Source organism: Poecile atricapillus, chromosome 19 (assembly GCF_030490865.1).
Source record: "Poecile atricapillus isolate bPoeAtr1 chromosome 19, bPoeAtr1.hap1, whole genome shotgun sequence".
NCBI classification, from domain to species: domain Eukaryota; kingdom Metazoa; phylum Chordata; class Aves; order Passeriformes; family Paridae; genus Poecile; species Poecile atricapillus.
In genome coordinates, this window is record NC_081267.1 from 3,291,056 (window position 1) to 3,308,920 (window position 17,865).

The following is a 17,865-nucleotide window of genomic DNA, read 5'->3' on the forward strand; positions in this document are numbered from 1 at the left end:
GGTGATGCTGGGAGCACGGGCTCCTGCCCTGGGGACATGGCAGGGACAGGAGGACTGGCATGGAGCACCTGTTGGGGCTGATGGCAAGGCCGTGTTGCTCCTGGCATCTCTTCCAGAAGGTATCGACCTCCTCTGGCATATCCAGTGTGCTGAAGAGCACTTGCAAGAGCAGATGCACCAAGAGGCGGGGGAAATACACTGCCACTGCATGTGGGACACAGGGCAGCTGCAGCATCTTCCACATCACCACAGTTGCCTGCGAAGGACAGAGCAGCCCGAGTCAGCGCTCAGTGCCCAGGTGTCCATGTGGCAGGGCCTGAGCGTGGGAGGGAGAGGCCAGTGGAGATGTAGGGACAGCAGCCAGCCTGGTGGCCCTGGAGCTGCTCCTAGGCCAGGTTTGAGCCCAGTGCCTGAGGCAGGGAGATGCCATGGGAGGAGGGAGGATGGAGACCTGAGGGAGAGGTGACCTTGGGGTGAGCAAAGGTCAGTTGCAGAAACTCACAGCCAGGGCAGGGACAGCCGTGTGGTCCCCATCGGAGGTGCACATGCTGTGCTCTGGCCAGTTGCCCAGCACATCCAGGAGTATCAGCATGGCCGGCTCTGCAGCCCTGCACGAGCACATGATGCTCTTCCACATGGTGGTAGCAGCTCTGTGGGGTCAGAGTTCTGTGTCAGGGGGGTCTGGGACACATCACCGTGGCCTGGGCAGCAGCAGGGAGCTGAACTGGCTGCCAGCCCTGCCTCTGCCCCCTGCCCCTCAGTGGCAGCCCAGCCCTGTGGGGACTGGCCCCTGAGGGCAGCAGGCTCGGGGGCTGCTGTGCCAGGGCTGACAAAGGGAGGAGCCACAGGGCCCTGGAATCCTCTGTTTGTCAGACACCTGGGCCAGGCTGTGCAGGGTGATGCCCTGAGCCCTCTGGGCACGTGGGCCCTGTACCTGTCACACGATGGGGCCACACGCAGGAGAGCCATCACCACATCAGCAGGCTGTGCCTCTGTCAGATCCAGAAGGGGCCTGCACAGATTGTACTCAGGAAACTCATTAGCCTCGAGCCACTGGTGGATGTACCTCACCATGCTGGGCACCTGGAGAAGGCACAGGGAAACTTGGAAAGCTGCCAGCGGGAGTAATGTGCCCAGCTTCCCAGAGAAGTGCTTCCCTTCCCACCACACTGCCACAGCCTCAAAGGCTCACAGTGAGCAGCTGGCGTGGCCAAGCAATTCCTGGGAGGATGGAAGCCAGGCCACAGGCTGCTTACTTGCTTTGGACTGGAAGGACCCTCCTCCACAAGCATGTCCAGCAGGGCAGCACAGGTCTTGGTTTTGAAGATGGGAGAATATGCTCTGACCACAGTGCCCATGGCACTGGTCTCTTCCTCCCGAATTCTCTTCATGAATTTGCAAATCATCTGCAGCAGAAGGGCAAGAAATGAGGGACATTGCATGGAGTGCTCCAAGCGTGGTGCTGGGCTGAGCAGGGACAGCAGGCCCAGCCCAGCTGGGGATGGCTGCAGGTACCTGCGCTGTTGTGCGGAACAGGCCACGGCTGTGTCCCTGCTCTCGAGTGCGCTCCATGGCTGCTCCTGGCAAAGAGCGAGTGCAGCCAGAGCTGAGGGGCTGTGGGAGAGGCCGGAGAACACAGCCCAGCCCTGCACTCCCCAGGCAGGGACAGCCCCGGGATGCCCCAGGGCACAGAGTACAGCTCCAGGGTGTCTGCCCCAGCCCCACTTCTGTCCTGTCCATGGGCGTGTCCCCAGGGGATGGGATGGGATGGGATGGGATGGGATGGGATGGGGTGGGATGGGATGGGATGAGATGGGATGGGATGGGATGGGGCGAGGCCAAGCTGGCTGCAGGCACCAGCCCTGTGGCCCAGGTCTGCCGCTCACCCTCCTGCGGAGGCTGGAATTGCTCCAGCTCTCCAGGCTGCTGTGCTGGGGCAGTCCCAGGGCCTTCTTTCTCCTCCTTCACCCCGGTCACCTTGGGGACACTCGGAGGTCTCTGCTCAACAGCACTGCCTGGATTCATGGCTACTTGCAGCAGAGGTGGCTCGGAAAAGGTCGGAGTTGGCAAGTCCTGCAGCCGTGCCTGGAAGGCACCTGCAGGAGTGAAGTCTTGGCAAGGCTGCAGGACAGCAAGTCCTGCACTCAGGTCTCAGGGGCTCGTGCCACAAGGACAGGAGACTCCTTGTCAAGGACCGCGGTGAGGAAATGCCACGGTCTGGCCTCGAGCACACCTGAGAAGTGTGGTGCTTCACCTCACCAGAAGTGAAGCCTCGGGAAGGCTGCAGGTCACCGAGTGCTGTGGTCTGGCCTCGAGGTGACCTGCAGGAGTAACGCCTCGGAAAGGCTGTGGGTCAGCAAGGAATGAGTGCGCCGTGCGGGGGCTCCTCACAGCACCACTCTGTCCCGTCCTGCCCTGTCACGTGCACCAAGCACTGTGGCGTGGCTGTGTCACTGCCAACACTAATGTCACCCCATGTCACAAAGGGCCCTTGGACACCCTGTCCCGTTCCATTCCACGGTTACCATGCTGCATCGTGTCACCAAGGGCCGTTGCACACGCTGCCCCCTGCCCTGGGGCTCCACCCAGCCCAGCCAAAGTGGCCCAGGTTGGAAGCAATGCCTTGGCCCAAGTGTCTCCGACAGCCCAACAGGATCTTTAGGAACAGCTCAAACCATCAGCAAAGGCTGCCCTGCTCTGTGGGCTCAGGGCAGCAGAAGGAGCCCCTGGGCTGCCGATGCTAAATTTGCTGATTTCCAAAAAATTCTTCATTCACATACCCTTTTCCAAAGTAACTAATTCTTTCTGCATCCAGCTTTTTGCATAGCTGAAGCATTATCTCACTGCCTCGGCACCAGCGTGCCTGGTGTCCAGCCTAGTGTCAAACTAGGACACTCCAATAAAATGGAACAAGCCAGTGTTGGTACCTCCAACACAAGAGTGGCAGTAGAAAACAGGGCTGTTGTTATCCCAAGCCAACCATTTGTGTGTATCCACTGGAGTGACAGAAGCACCTGAGCATTTCTGCAGCTCATTTAGGATACAACTGGGAGGCTCCAACCAAAGTAGCAGGGCTGCAGTTGATTTGTGCCCTGCTCTAGGAACATCTGAAGCCACGGATGGCTGCTGAGGAGATGGGGCTGTGATGCTCGCGTGCAGCCAGGAGAGCAAGAGCAGCACCTTTGCAGGGTGTGAAAGGGCTACAGAGAAGTGGGAGAGTGACTCTTTGTCAGGAACTGTAGTGACAGGACAAGGGGAAATGGGTTCCAATGGAGAACAGGAGTGGATTTGATGTTAGGAAAATATTCTTTGGTGTGAGGGGGGTGAGGCCCTGGCCAGGCTGTGCAGAGAGGCATTAAAGGACAGGCTGAACAGGGCCCTGAGCAACCTGGTGAGGTGGGATGTTGCTCAGGGCTGAACAAGAGGACCTTTAGGGTCCCGCCCAAGCCAAACCATTCCAGGATTCCATCATTCCAGGCCCTAATGGAAGTGGTCCCAGGACTCCTGTAACATCACTGCCCCCAGAGTTGTGATGTCTCAGCCCGTGTTCCAGCAGCAGAAACGCAAGCAGGGCAGGATCCCCTCGCTTGGCTTTTGTCCCTTGAACAATCTGAGCACGGGGCAATGCAAAGCAGAGGAGGGCCAGAGCTTTTGGGGGCTCCAAGCCCTTAATATCAGCCCCTGCAGCTGCAAAAGCTGCTCCCCAGATGCTGGCTCCAGCAATTCCCAAGGCCATAAAGGCCTTCAGAGCCTGAATGTGGATTTTGCATCCCTGTAGCTTGATGCCAGCTCTCAGCCCAGGAGTCCCTGTGGCTGCAGCAGGAAGGGTGGCAGAAGGTTTCCTGCCTGCTTTGCATTGCTGCAGGGGCTGCTCCTGTCAGAGCCCCCTCTCTGCTGGTGACAGCTTTGCTCTTGGGGACACCGCTCTGCAGCAGCCCAGGAACACGAGCGGTGCCCAGTGCTGGGAGCGCCGCCAGTGGTTCCCTCCTGTGCTCGGGGACCCAGCCCCAGGGTGGCTGTGCCAGCACCCCCAGGGACCTCCAGCCTCAGGAACCCAGGGCAAGGGGAAACCACAACTGTGCAAATGCTGCCTGTGCCCAAAGCAAATGCAAAGACAGACAGCCTGTGACAAACAAGGACAATTTATTTACACAACAGCACCACCACCACCACCAAACTACAGAATGTATTTACTTTATAAGAACCTTCATAGCAACAATCTATAAAATGTATTTACAAATTAAAGGACCTCTGTAACAATTGCAATCTAAGAAATGTATTTACAGAAGAATCTAACTACGGCCTATAGAACATACATACTGAAGGGACTGTGTCCATCATCTCTGTTATTCCTGCAAGAGAAGGAGGCATCCTGGCCACTCCAGCCCAGCCCTGAGGGCTGTTCCTGTGCACGCTCTGCTGCTGTTTCTGCGCTGTCCAGAGCCGCTTCAGCAGCAGCGACTCAGCAGCGCTGCTCGAGGAGACATCACCACCCTCCCCATGGAGGCAGAAGCTGTGCAGACACAGAGCTCTGTGTCAGGGGAGCCTCGGTCTCAGCACCGTGGCCTGGGCAGGCGCGGGGGCCTGGGCTGGCCGCCAGCCCTGCCTCTGCCCACTGCCCCTTATCGCAGGCACCCAGTGGCCGTGGCCTGGCAGGGCCTCCTTGCCCTCCTTGTCCCCAGCCAGCCCAGCCTGGGCACCTCGGGGCTGCTGAGGCCCAGCCTCGAGGGCTTCTGCCGCAGGCATGGCAGTCTCTCAGGGGAAGCACCAGAGCAGCGGGTGGCAGGAACAAGGCGACTGCCTGGGGGCTGCTTGTGGCCTCTGACACCCAATTCCTCAGGGCTTTGTCTTGGTTCTAGAAGACAGGTGTCTGCTAGGGAGAGCAGGAGCCTCCCTTGGGATGAAAGAATGTAGACCCCCTCCCTCCGAATTATTATAAATTTGAAATCAAGGGGCTTTCAGGCAGAGATCTGGGGATAGGAATAACAGTTCTTTACTAGTATAACCAGGTAAACAAACAAACAATAACTACAGCAATAGTAAGAACACAGAACCAGGGACCCCGGGACAGCTTTCTCGGCTGAGATGGGATGGAGGAGAGGTTTTGTTTTCACAAACCCCCTCGGGCAGTCAGTCCCGGTGCTCCTGCAGGGCTCTGAGGAACAGTCGGCTGGAAACAGCAGGGATGAGCTGAGATCCTGGGCTGGTGGATGAGGTGGATCAGCAGCTCCGCGGTGGTGGCTGGCACTGCCACACGTCCCGGCAGGACAGGGGGTGCGAGGCCACCAACAAAGAGGGGAGAAGGAGAAGAAGCAGCAGCTCCGTCTGGGTGATGGCGAAATTCCCTTCTCTCCACCGCAGCAGCTCCGCGACCCAGCACACAAACGTCCTTCCCCGAAGCCGAGGAAAAGCCAGCTAAAAACTGTCCCCACCCTCCTTTTCTGCCCCCTCCCCCCCCACCCTGGTCTTGGCCACTCTTTGTCCTTTGTGAGCACCCCTAAGTACCGGTAGTTAGGTTGTCCCAGCACATAATGGGGAAAAATTCCCTGGGCAGGCCAGAACACAAAATAAAACAAAAAAAAGAACACCTAACCCTCAACACTATCCACCCCAAATTTTTTCCCATACCAAAATGTTACATCAAATATTAAACCTTTAAATTATACACGAACACATACTACTTTAACTATATACATATGTACATACAGATACAGATACAAGCACAGTGTCATGGGTAGTTCACCCTAAAACCAAGTCCCCTTGGGGTATGCATCGGGTCTCTCCATCTTTTTGCATCACCCACCAAGTGCAACCCGGTCCCTGAGCAAAAACAACCCCATGGATTGGATTGTCTTTGCTGGAGGCAGAATTAACCCAAACAGTTTTTCCCAGCATACCTCTCATATGTACCACTGGAACCTTATCTCCATCTGTCGTTCTAAAGGGCTCAGATTGGGCAGGGCCTGCTCGGTTAGTGGAACCTCGGGTGTTCACCAACCATGTGGCTTTTGCTAAATTAATCCCCCAGTTCTTGAAAGTTCCCCCACCCAGTGCCTTCAAGCTGGTTTTAAGCAGGCCATTGCACCGTTCAACTTTTCCAGCAGCGGGTGCATGGTAGGGGATATGATACACCCACTCAATGCCATGTTCCCTAGCCCAGGTGTTTATAAGGCTGTTCTTGAAATGAGTCCCATTGTCTGACTCAATCCTCTCAGGGGTGCCGTGCCTGCAAAGGACCTGCTTTTCAAGTCCCAGGATGGTGTTCCAGGCTGTAGCATGAGGCACAGGGTAGGTTTCCAACCATCCAGTGGTGGCTTCTACCATGGTGAGCACGTAGCGCTTGCCTTGGCGGGTTTGGGGCAGTGTGATGTAGTCAATCTGCCAGGCCTCCCCATACTTGTATCTGGACCACCGCCCACCGTACCAGAGGGGCTTCAACCGCTTGGCCTGCTTGATCGTGGCACACGTCTCACAGTCATGGATAACCTGAGAAACACTGTCCATGGTTAAATCCACCCCTCGGTCTCGTGCCCACTTATAGGTGGCATCTCTACCCTGATGACCTGAGGCGTCATGGGCCCATCGAGCTAGGAACAACTCTCCCTTGTGTTGCCAATCTAAGTCTGTCTTTGACACCTCTATCTTTGCAGCCTGATCCACCTGTTCATTGTTTCGGTGCTCTTCATTAGCCCTACTCTTGGGGACATGGGCATCTACATGACGGACCCTCACAGACAGTTTCTCTACCCTGGTGGCGATGTCTTTCCACTCATCAGCAGCCCAGATTGGCTTTCCTCTGTGTTGCCAGTTGGCCTTTTTCCACCTTTCCAGCCATCCCCACAGAGCATTGGCTACCATCCATGAATCCGTGTAGAGGTAGAGCTTTGGCCACTTCTCTCTTTCAGCAATGTCCAGGGCCAGTTGAACAGCTTTGAGTTCAGCAAGTTGGCTTGATCCACCTTCTCCTTCAGTGGCCTCTGCGACCTGTCGTGTGGGGCTCCATACGGCTGCTTTCCACTTCCGGTTCATCCCTACGATGCGACAGGAACCATCAGTGAACAGAGCGTAGCGTGTTTCTTCTGCTGGCAGTTGGTTATACGGTGGAGCTTCTTCAGCCCGTGTCACTTGTTCCTGCTCCTCTTCATCCGTGAGACCAAAGTTTTCACCTTTCCAGCCAGTTTGTAATTATCTCCAAAATCCCAGGGCGATTTGGGTTTCCAATACAGGCGCGCTCCGTGATGAGGGCGATCCACTTGCTCCATGTAGCGTTGGTGGCGTGGTGGGTAGAGGGAACCTTTCCTTTAAACATCCACCCCAGCACTGGCAGTCGGGGTGCCAGGAGGAGTTGTGCTTCTGTGCCAATCACTTCTGAGGCAGCTTGAACTCCTTCATAGGCAGCTAAGATTTCCTTCTCTGTGGGAGTGTAATTAGCTTCGGACCCTCTGTAGCTTCGGCTCCAGAATCCCAGTGGTCGGCCTCGAGTCTCCCCAGGCACTTTCTGCCAAAGGCTCCAGGACAAACCATTGTTCCCAGCTGCAGAGTAGAGCACGTTCTTCACGTCTGGTCCTGTCCTGACTGGGCCAAGGGCTACTGCATGAGCAATCTCCTGTTTGATCTGAGCAAAAGCTTGCTGCTGTTCAGGGCCCCAGTGGAAATCATTCTTTTTTTGGGTAACCAGGTAGAGAGGGCTCACGATCTGGCTGTACTCAGGAATGTGCATCCTCCAGAAACCTATGGCACCTAGGAAAGCTTGTGTTTCCTTTTTGTTGGCTGGTGGAGACATTGCAGTGATCTTATTGACGACCTCAGTGGGAATCTGACGCCGTCCATCTTGCCACTTTACTCCCAGGAACTGGATCTCTCGAGCAGGTCCTTTGACTTTGTTCTTCTTGATGGCAAAGCCGGCTTCTAGCAGAATCTGGATGATCTTTTCTCCTTTCTCAAATACTTCCACTGCTGTGTTCCCCCAGACAATGATGTCATCAATGTACTGCAGATGTTCTGGAGCCTCACCCTTTTCCAGTGCAGCCTGGATCAGTCCATGGCAGATGGTGGGGCTGTGCTTCCACCCCTGGGGCAGTCGGTTCCAGGTGTACTGCACTCCCCTCCACGTGAAGGCAAACTGAGGCCTGCATTCTGCTGCCAGGGGAATGGAGAAAAATGCATTAGCAATGTCGATAGTGGCGTACCACTTCACTGCCTTGGACTCCAGCTTGTACTGGAGCTCCAGCATGTCTGGCACGGCAGCGCTCAGCGGTGGAGTCACTTCATTCAATGCACGATAGTCCACAGTCAATCTCCATTCTCTGTCAGATTTACGCACAGGCCAGATGGGGCTGTTGAAGGGTGAGTGGGTTTTGCTGACCACCCCTTGGCTCTCCAGTTCTCAGATCATCTTGTGGATGGGGATCACAGCATCTCGAGTTGTTCTATATTGTCGGCAGTGCACCGTCAAGGTGGCAATTGGTACTCGCTGTTCTTCCGCTTTTAGGAGCCCTACTGCAGATGGGTTCTCTGACAGTCCAGGCAAGGTGTTCAATTGCTTGATGCCCCCTGTCTCTACAGCTGCTATCCCAAATGCCCACCTAAGCCCCTTTGGGTCCTTAAAATACTCACTTTGGAGGTAGTCTATGCCTAAAATGCATGGGGCCTCTGGGCCAGTCACAATGGGGTGTTTCTTCCACTCATTTCCAGTCAGGCTCACATCTGCTTCCACTAAAGTAAAGTCCTGTGATCCCCCTGTCACACCAGCAATAGAAACAGATTCTGCCCCTACAGTATCTAGCAGCGTGCGATAAGCATACGCTAGGGCCCAGCTTATTGCACTGAGATTTTTCTTCTTAAAATCATCACAGCAATTCTCTTCCAGATATTTCCCTACTTCATCTGGGTTCTGAATTTGTTCATGTGAAAATTCCCAGGCTGGGGGATCACAGGACTTTTCTGGGGGATCAGAAAATTCCTTCAGAGTTCGGCCAATTCTCTCCCATTCTCTACACCACTCAGGATTTCTCACACCTGAGTCTACTTCTGGGGCAGGGGTTTCATTGGCTCTTCTGGATATCTCAGCCCTCATTCTAGAGAAGTTGCAGACTATATAGAGGAAGCTTAACAGCTGAACTACCAGGAAAGTGACCAGGAATGTGGTATCCTTAACACTCAGGGGAAACTGGATATTCTCAAAGAGGGACATAACAGATTCAAGGAGAAGAAGGAAAGAAAAGGCTGAAAAGCCTCATCCCCTGCTCTTCCTCTAACAAACTGGGTACAATTACCAATAAACTCCTAAAATGTGCTACTGGGACTGGGAGGCAGGGTCGGGCGAAGAAACCATAAGCCAAACATACCTGACAGAAACTTCAGTCGTTCTATGAACTTCCTATAAATAATTATCACCAAGCCCAGCACAATAACCATTCTAATCCGTGCCCCTCTACTGTGAAAGAGGGAAAAGACAGGTATTAAAACGTCAAAAAATTCTAGGGACCAGATCGACATGAAGGCCTCCACCCTGAGAGATATTATGTATCTAAACAACATGGCTACTGACTGCTTTATCCCAATACAGAATAAATACAACCAACAATCAGTACAGGTTTTTCCACTTTCTCTTGCCCCGCACTGGGCGCCAAAAATGTATTTGTCCTAGTTTAGGGCAGATTAGGAAGGAAAACTCCAAATGGGGATTTCCCCAGGGAAATGACCCTCCTCACTTTCTAGTCCGGGAAAAGAAAAAAAAATTCTTTGGAGAGAAGTGGAAAAAGCTGTTTATTTAACAGCAATTGAGTAATATTAAATAATAAAACCTCTCGGTGTTCGATGGGATGGCAAGTCTAGGAAGAAAAGTCCTTTTCATGTGGTGTAGCTCGGCTTGCTCAGTTTCTTATCAGTCCCTCCGGCGCTGGAAAGTGCCGAGGCCCAGGCCCCGGTGGGCCACAGGCGTGAGCTCCCGGGGTTTGGCTGGGTGTTCAGTCCAGAGCAGGCTTGCACAGATCCAGGAAAAAAGGGAAAAAACAAAGGTCCAGGGAACTCCTCTGCCTCAGCTAGCTAAAACTAACTAAAAGCCAGAGAGAAGCTCTGTCCCGCTGTCTGTCCGTGCTGCAGACACCACAGTCCAGGAGCGAGATGTGTGGGAGTGATGTTTTTCTTTAACACAAACTGCGCGCTTCTTCTTCCCCCTCTCTTGCTCTCAGATCCAGTCTTAAAGGTGCAGAACTTAATATATAACATAAACCAGACGATTGGGGATACCAGTATCATAAAGTCACCCCAGGACACAGAGAAACTACTAAAATAGATACATAAGGAATATTTGCAGTTCAGGGATACGTGATCAGCATACGTGCCTTAATAATCTCTTGTAAACTCTTGCCAATTAATTATTGACATTAATTGCTTTGTACCAATAAAATACAATGAGCCATTGCTTTGTCCAATGAATATAATGAGCTCTTTTGATATAACTAATGACTTAAATCATGCTTTCTTAAGGGAATAAAAGTTGAGAACACCTTGTAATACAGAAGAAGCCATTGTAGTCTCTGCACAAGTCAGTGTGTGTGTGTGTAGCGTGTCCATCTCAACAGTGACAGGTCAGAAATCCTGGAATATATCTGGGTAAAGCTTTTATATTGGTTGTTGAGACTAGGTACAAATCTCCAGTGGGAAAAAATCCTCTTTAGTAGGCTGGGTGCCTTGGGTTGTCTTAGCTCTTCCCAGAGTAAAGATTTCCAATTGAATGCAGTTTCAGTTTTGATTCTAAAAGTATAAAGTATTCCAAGTTTTTCGGAAGTCTAAAACTACATTGATAACTCTGAAAGTACCATGGAAATGAGGAAGAAGTGTTTGTGGATTTCTTTCTATAAAAAATATTTCTAAATATTTCTAGAAACTTTTAATTCCTAAAAATAAGAAAAAAAAAAATGGGGTCACCTTTGCCGAATTCTAAAATTCCTTTGAGAAATCCTAAACTAATATGGAAATTGGGAAGAAACATCTGGGGATTACTCTCTACCGAAAATTATTCTAAATAGCACTAAAAATTTCTAAAAATGAAAAACAAAGATAACATGTTGCCCCATGCCCAGATGCCAGTGGCAGAGCAATAAGCTGATAATGCAACTTTGGCAGGGACAACAGAAACTGGCTTGGAGATGCAGAAAGACAGGTGTAGTTCTCCCAGATTGAAGCCAGTCTTGTGAAGTTACAGAGGCGTTCCTGTGGAGAGAGGAGGTGGCTGAGGCCCCCAGCTGCCGCTGGCACTCAGGGACCCTCCTGCACAGCAGGGCCCAGAGCTGCCAAGGCTCCCCAGCACGGCTGGAGCTGCTGGCACAGCTTGGCCCAGCTGGACAGCTGCCCCTCAAGGCTCTGGAGAGCAGGGGATGGCTCTGGGCAGGGTCCCTGCTGTCTGCTTTTCAAGGGCAATCTTATCACCACTCTTTCTCCTGCCCACCTTGCTTTGCCTCTGCCTGGAGCTCCTGGGACTGCTCCTGGCCATGATTAATAATCACTGCTTATTCTGTCAGCAAAGGGACATTGAGAAGTTGTCTCCAGCATGCACCATGATCTTCACAATGTGATTGACCGGGACTGCACGTCAATCCATATCTCAATGCCAGTCTGTACGGGAGCACAGATCAGAAGCGTTTTCATGGTGTGCTGGGCTCCCCATCCTGTTTAGGGAACGAGGCCCTGCAAGGAGGTCTTCAGTGGCAGAGAAGCCACTGCCTGAGATGTAACCCCAGGTGCCTTCTGTGGCTCAGGGAGCGGCTGTGGCTGTAAATGTGTATTTGTCTGCAGCACAGGGCCAGGGCTTAGCGAGGCCCTTGTTGTGCCTCGGGCACTGCTCGGCAGCCCCATCGGACCCGGGCCCTCAGCCCTTCCCTGTTGGGGACTGACCTGGCCCGGCCCAGCCATGGGGCAGGGCCCGACAAGGGTGCAGTGGGTCCAGAGGCCCGGCCTGGCCCCGGTCCCCAAGGGATGGGCTCTGTCTGCCTGCACAGCCCACAGGCAAGACCCGAGGCTCTGCAGGAAGCTTCCTGCCAGCTTTGCACAACCTCCACCGAGAGTGTCCCTTTGCTGTGCTGAGAAGACTAACAAACCCCTCTAGTTTAACCCTACTGCACACCTCATGAGGGATCTCTGCAAATCTCAGGAGAGACCATATTCATTTGTGCCTCATGAGGGATCTCTGCAAACCTTGGCAGGGACCCCAAAATATCCCTTGTTCCTCACAGGAAATCTGTGCACACCTTTTGAGAGACCCCAAAATAATCTCATGTGCCTCACAAAAGAATCCGGCCCCCGGCCCACTTTAGGAAGGACTCGGCTCCTCTCCAGGCCTTGATGGCAACCACTAAATGGTCACGTAAATCACGAGGAACTCAAGCCCCCTGCCAGTCTTACAGGGTTCTCCAGTCACCTGTTGCCATAGAAGTGATCCCAATTCCCCTAAGAATTTCAAGAGGAAACCTCAGCCACATGCACCACTTACAAAAGACCCAAACGCGTGCCTGTCTTACTGGAAAACACAACACCCTGCCCGTGCCTCACGATGGACCCCAATCATCTGGCAGCCTTACAGGGGTCCCCCATCACCTGCATGCCATAGAAAAGCCAGGTGTGCCATTAACTCTAGCCAGCAGTGTTCCATGACAGAAACCTCTCCAATGCCTTTCTGGGAATTGGGAACACGTGCTGTGGTGCCAGCTGCATCTGTGGGAGCCATGGGCAGCGTGAGTCCGTGCTGTGCTCCACTGCTGAGCTGGCAGAACGGTGGATACTGACAGGATATTCCCTGTTTCCCCCAGATCTGGGGCCTGCAGGCACCTTGCCACCCCTTGGCACAGGCTGTGCCACCCAACAAAGCCCAGAAGGCCGGGAGCAGAGCCCAGGGACAGCGCAGCTGCTTGGGCAGTGGCTCCTTCCAGGGACATGGGCCAAACCCATCCCTGAGCAGCCACTGCCACCCCTGACCCTCCCTGCTCCGTGACAGCTCCCCCAGCCCAAGGGGACAGAGCCAGGCCCTGTCAGGACACACTGGAGCTTTGGCCTCCCCCTCTGCCCATTCCCCACCATGGGCACCCCTTTGCAGCTGCTGCCAGGTTTCAGGAAGTGTCTCCCATGAAGGGACCCCAGCAGGATTGCTCAGTAGCCGAGTGCCCTGAGCCTGCTGGGGATAATTCCTCTGCGCTGGGCCGGCTTTGTCCTGGTGGTGCAACAGTAAGCATTAAGAATTAAATGCAATTTTATTTTTTATTGCAGAAATGTAAAAATATTGTACTCTTATCAGATTTATAAAACTACAATGAAAATTCCTAAACTGACATGGAAATAGGGAAGAAATATTTGTGGATTTATTCTACAAAAAAAAAAAAAATCTAAATATTTCTAAAAATTTCTAATTTTGCGAAACAAAAAAGAAAGGTAGTATGGTGTTTCAGGAGCCATGTGCCCGGCTGCTGCCTGCCCAGTCTGGGCTGTGCCCAACCAAGCAGCTCTGCCACTGCTGGTAGTACCAGCCAGATACCAGAGCTGAAGCCCAAAGGTGCTGCTGGACTCAAGCCCTGCCTTGGCAGGAGACCCTTGCCTTCTGTCCTGTCTGGAGACCAAGGCCAAACCCTTTGTGGACAGAGACTTCTGTTCTGTGTGTTGGTGGCAGCATGGGCATAGCAATGAGTTGATAATGCAGCTGTGGCAGGGACAACGGACACTGGCTTGAAGATGCAGGATGACAGGTGCAGGTCTCCCAAACTGAGGTGTTTGACAGGACTTGTGAAGCTGCAGAGGCGCTCCTGTGGAGAGAGGAGGTGGCTGAGGCCCCCAGCTGCCGCTGGCACTCAGGGACCCTCCTGCACAGCAGGGCCCAGAGCTGCCAAGGCTCCCCAGCACGGCTGGAGCTGCTGGCACAACTTGGCCCAGCTGGACAGCTGCCCCTCAAGGCCCTGGAGAGCAGGGGATGGCTCTGGGCAGGGTCCCTGGCCAGGAGCAGGCCCCAGAGCACCTCTGTCTGTCAAGGACAATCTCGTCCCCGCTCTTTCTCCTGCCCACCTTGCTTTGCCTCTGCCCGCTGCTCCTGGGGCTGCTCTTGGCCAGGCAGCCTCAGTGGCAGCCAGCACTGGCTGCAGCCCCAGCGGGCTCCCCAGGACAAGGCCCAGCAATTAAGAGGCCAATGAAAGGCCTGGGCAGCAGCAGAACTCTCAGCAGAGTTATTTGGGCAACCAAGGACTATCCACAAGTCCACAGCAGCCTCACTGGGAATGTTTCCTGACTATGAGCAGCCTTTCAATAAACTGTTTGAGGCCGAGATCACAAAACACTCACCGTTTTCTCTTCCAGCAATACCAGATTCCAGCACAGCACATCATCAGGAAAACTGCTCCACCAGCCACAATGGCCATTAACTTAATCAAACCATGTGTTCCCTGGTAGAAAACTCTTCTCATGCTTTCCCAGATATTCTGAGCATGTGTTGTGGTGCCAGCTGCATCTGTGGGAGCAATGGGCAGCGTGAGCCGTGCTGTGCTCCACTGCTGAGCTGGCAGCACACTGGATACAGCCAGGACGTTCTCTGTTTCCCCCAGAGCTGGGGCCTGCAGGCACCTTGCCACCCCTTGGCACAAGACTGCTCAAACCCCTGAGCTTGAATGGCACAATTTCTCTGTGCTGTGCTGGTCTTCTCCAGGCAATACTTGTCAAAGACATGGATAAGGATCAGGAAAATGCCCAGGGTTTTGGAAATGCTCCTGGGCCACCCCTCTTCCAAACAGACCCTAAATATGAACTAGCCCGAGACCGGAAATTTTCAGGTGTGCATGGCCTGTGCTGTAGTTTGGGCTCCCTGTCAGCTGATGCCAAATGCCTTCCTGCAGAGGCTGGGGAGAAGCTGCAGCCAGGCCAGGCTGGGAAACAGCCCTGCAGGCCATGAAAGCAGCAGCGGGGCAGCGAGGCTGCCATGGATCTGCTTCCTGCTGTGCCACGCACGGTGTGTCCAGATGTGCAGAGAAAGCCCCCGGCTGCTGAGTCTCAGGAGAAGGCTGAGGGACATGGACCCACCACGGCGTCCCTCCAGATCATTCAGGATTATGTCCAGATATTTGAGTTCCCCCATTGCTACATTACTATCTCCTATAGGTTTGTTCTTCTTTCTCAGGGGACTATAATATAAAGTATTTCCACTTCCCAGGAATGGATCCCACGCAACCAGTGCTCAGCCTGTGGGGTCAGCAGGGATGCACCACACACCCCAGTGAAGGGAGCTGGGTTTGCTTGCAGAATTTAGCTCAGGAGCTGGGAAAGTCCTTGCTGCAGACACACCTGTAACTCAACAGCCACAGAAGCTTCTCTCATCTCTGCTGATCTGCACAGGCAGCACTGAGCCACAGGAGCAGTGAGAGGATCACGCAGAGCGAGGGCACACACGTGCACGGCTCTGTCCTGGCACCTGCAGCGATGCTGCCCTGGCCGAGCTTTGGGCTCTGAGCTGGCAGCTCTCCCAGGGGGAAAGGCCTTCACCTACCCTCAGAATATTCCTCATCATCAGGCTCAGTAATTGATATGGATCGGGAATCCAGATCATCCTCATAATCAAGTTCATCTGCAACGAAAGGCAGGACAGAACAGCTCCTGTGACACTGCTGAAGATTCTTCTTCAGGCTGGAGTGGCAGTGAGTGCACCTGGGGGACTGCTGCCCTCCAAGGCACTTTCTCATCTCTGCCTTCCACTCAGGAGCAGGGGCAGGGGGACCACGTGCCTGCAGTGGCCCCACAATGGGATGGGAGGAGCCCCTTGCATGGCAGTCAGGAGAGAAAGGACTCCCTGGAGCTGCCAGCAGCTCTGAACTGAGCCCCAGGCAGGGCCAGGGCTTGGCAGTGGCAGCCAGAACAGCTCAGGCTCCGTGCGGCCGGCAAATGAGCCACACAAGGCACAGCCCCGGGGCACAGCCCAGGGCCCGGCCCCTTCCTCTCTGCTCTTCTCCGTGGCTGCACAGAGCACATTGAACTTCTTCATGAACAATGAACATTGGCATTGCACACGGGAAGAAGACTGACAGCTAAATGCTCCTTCCTCCCACTGACAGCGATGCTGTGGGATCACTCAGGGCTCCAGAAGGGAGCAGGGCGAGGTTTCCAGAATCCATCAACCTTCAGACTCTCAAGGGAAATGGCACATGAGTGAGCTCTTGCCACCTTGACACTGATTATTCTGTGTAGAAAGGGACATTGAGAACTTGCCTCCAGCATCTGGCAAGGTCTTCAAACCACCATCTACCAGCACTTGCAGATGCTCCATGTCACGATCCCAGTCTAGAAGGGAGCACAGATCAGAACCATTCCATGGTGTGCTGGGATCCCTTTCTGCCTTAGGGAACTGGGCACTGCAAGGGGGTCAGGTAAGGCCATGGGAGCCAGATGTCAATGGACATGGCCAAAGCTGCAGAGGGGCCTGAGGAAAGCTCTGGACTGGCTCTGGTCACTCTCAACACCTTTTCCATGCTCTGTGCAAAATCCCTGAAAGGCAGGCACTGCCATGCAGCAGAGATATACAGCTCAAGCCTCAGCAGGGCTCAGGCCCAGAGGCACAGCAATTACCTCCAGGGACTGTGCCTGGCATGGCCTCCCTTCCTGCAGCAGAGGCTGCCCATGAGCCACTGCTTCCTCTGGGAAATGCTGCCTTCAGCACAGCCTTTGGGTTCATCTCTGGAGAAAGGAAGAGCCACAGCTGGATCAGATGGAACCATTCCCCATTGAGGAGGTGGCATGTTCAAGAGGCAATATTTGTCAAAGTCATGGATACGGATCAGGAGAAAAGCCAGGTTATTTGGGCTAGCCAGGGCCCTCCCTCCTCCAAACAGCCCCTACACCTCATCTAGCCCAAGACTGAGAAATTGCAGGGGATCTCTGGGTGTGCATGTTTGGGCTCCCTGACAGCTGATGCCAAATGCCTTCCTGCAGAGGCTGGGGAGAAGCTGCAGCCAGGCCAGGCTGGGAAACAGCCCTGCAGGCCATGAAAGCAGCAGTGGGGCAGCGAGGCTGACATGGATCCCTTCCTGCTGTGCTGGGCACGGTGTGTCCAGATGTGCAGAGAAAGCCCCCGGCTGCTGAGTCTCAGGAGAAGGCTGAGGGACATGGACCCACCATGGCGTCTATCCAGTTCACTCAGCATCTTGTCTCCCGTAGGTTTGTTCCTCCCTCTAGGAGAAACTTAACAGAAAGTATTTCCATTTCAGATGAATGGATCCCACAGAACCAGGGCTCAGCCTGTGGGATCAGCAGGGACACACAACTCACCCCTGTGATGGGAGCTGGGCTTGCGTGCAGCAACCAGCAAAGGAGCTTGAAATGTCCTTGCTGCAGACACACCTGTAACTCAACAGCCACAGCAGCTTCTGTCACCTGGTTCGTGACAGGTTGTCAATGATTATTCCTTGTTGGGACAGTGAGAACATACCTGCATGGGGCTCCAGAGGCAGAAAATCTTCATGAAGCCAAGCTGCTGGAGAAGCCTTCCTACCACGCTTGTCTAGAAAGGAGCACAGATCAGAACCATTCCATGGTGTGCTGGGATCCCCTTCTGCCTCAGGGAACTGGGCACTGCAAGGGGGTCAGGTAAGGCTGTGGGAGCCAAAGGTCAATAAAAATGGCCAAAACTGCAGAGGGGCTTGGGGAACTCTGGGTTGGCTCCTGGTCACTCTCCACCCTCTTTGCAGGCCCTGTGCAAAACCCTGGTGGGGCATTGGGACTCTCATTGGGCTCTCCCTGCCACAGAGGAAACCTTTAAGCCCTGGGCCAAGCCGCAGCATTCAGTGCCACCGATATCCCAACCTCCCTCCTGCCCTCTCTCCTGCCCTCCGTCCTTCAGCTGGG

The 17,865-nt window shown here is 53.9% G+C and overlaps 1 pseudogene; it reads right to left on the minus strand.

The window, feature by feature from the left end:
- The window catches only part of LOC131586325 (uncharacterized), a 1,027,770-nt pseudogene that overhangs the window by 226,998 nt on the left and 782,907 nt on the right, over positions 1–17,865 (minus strand).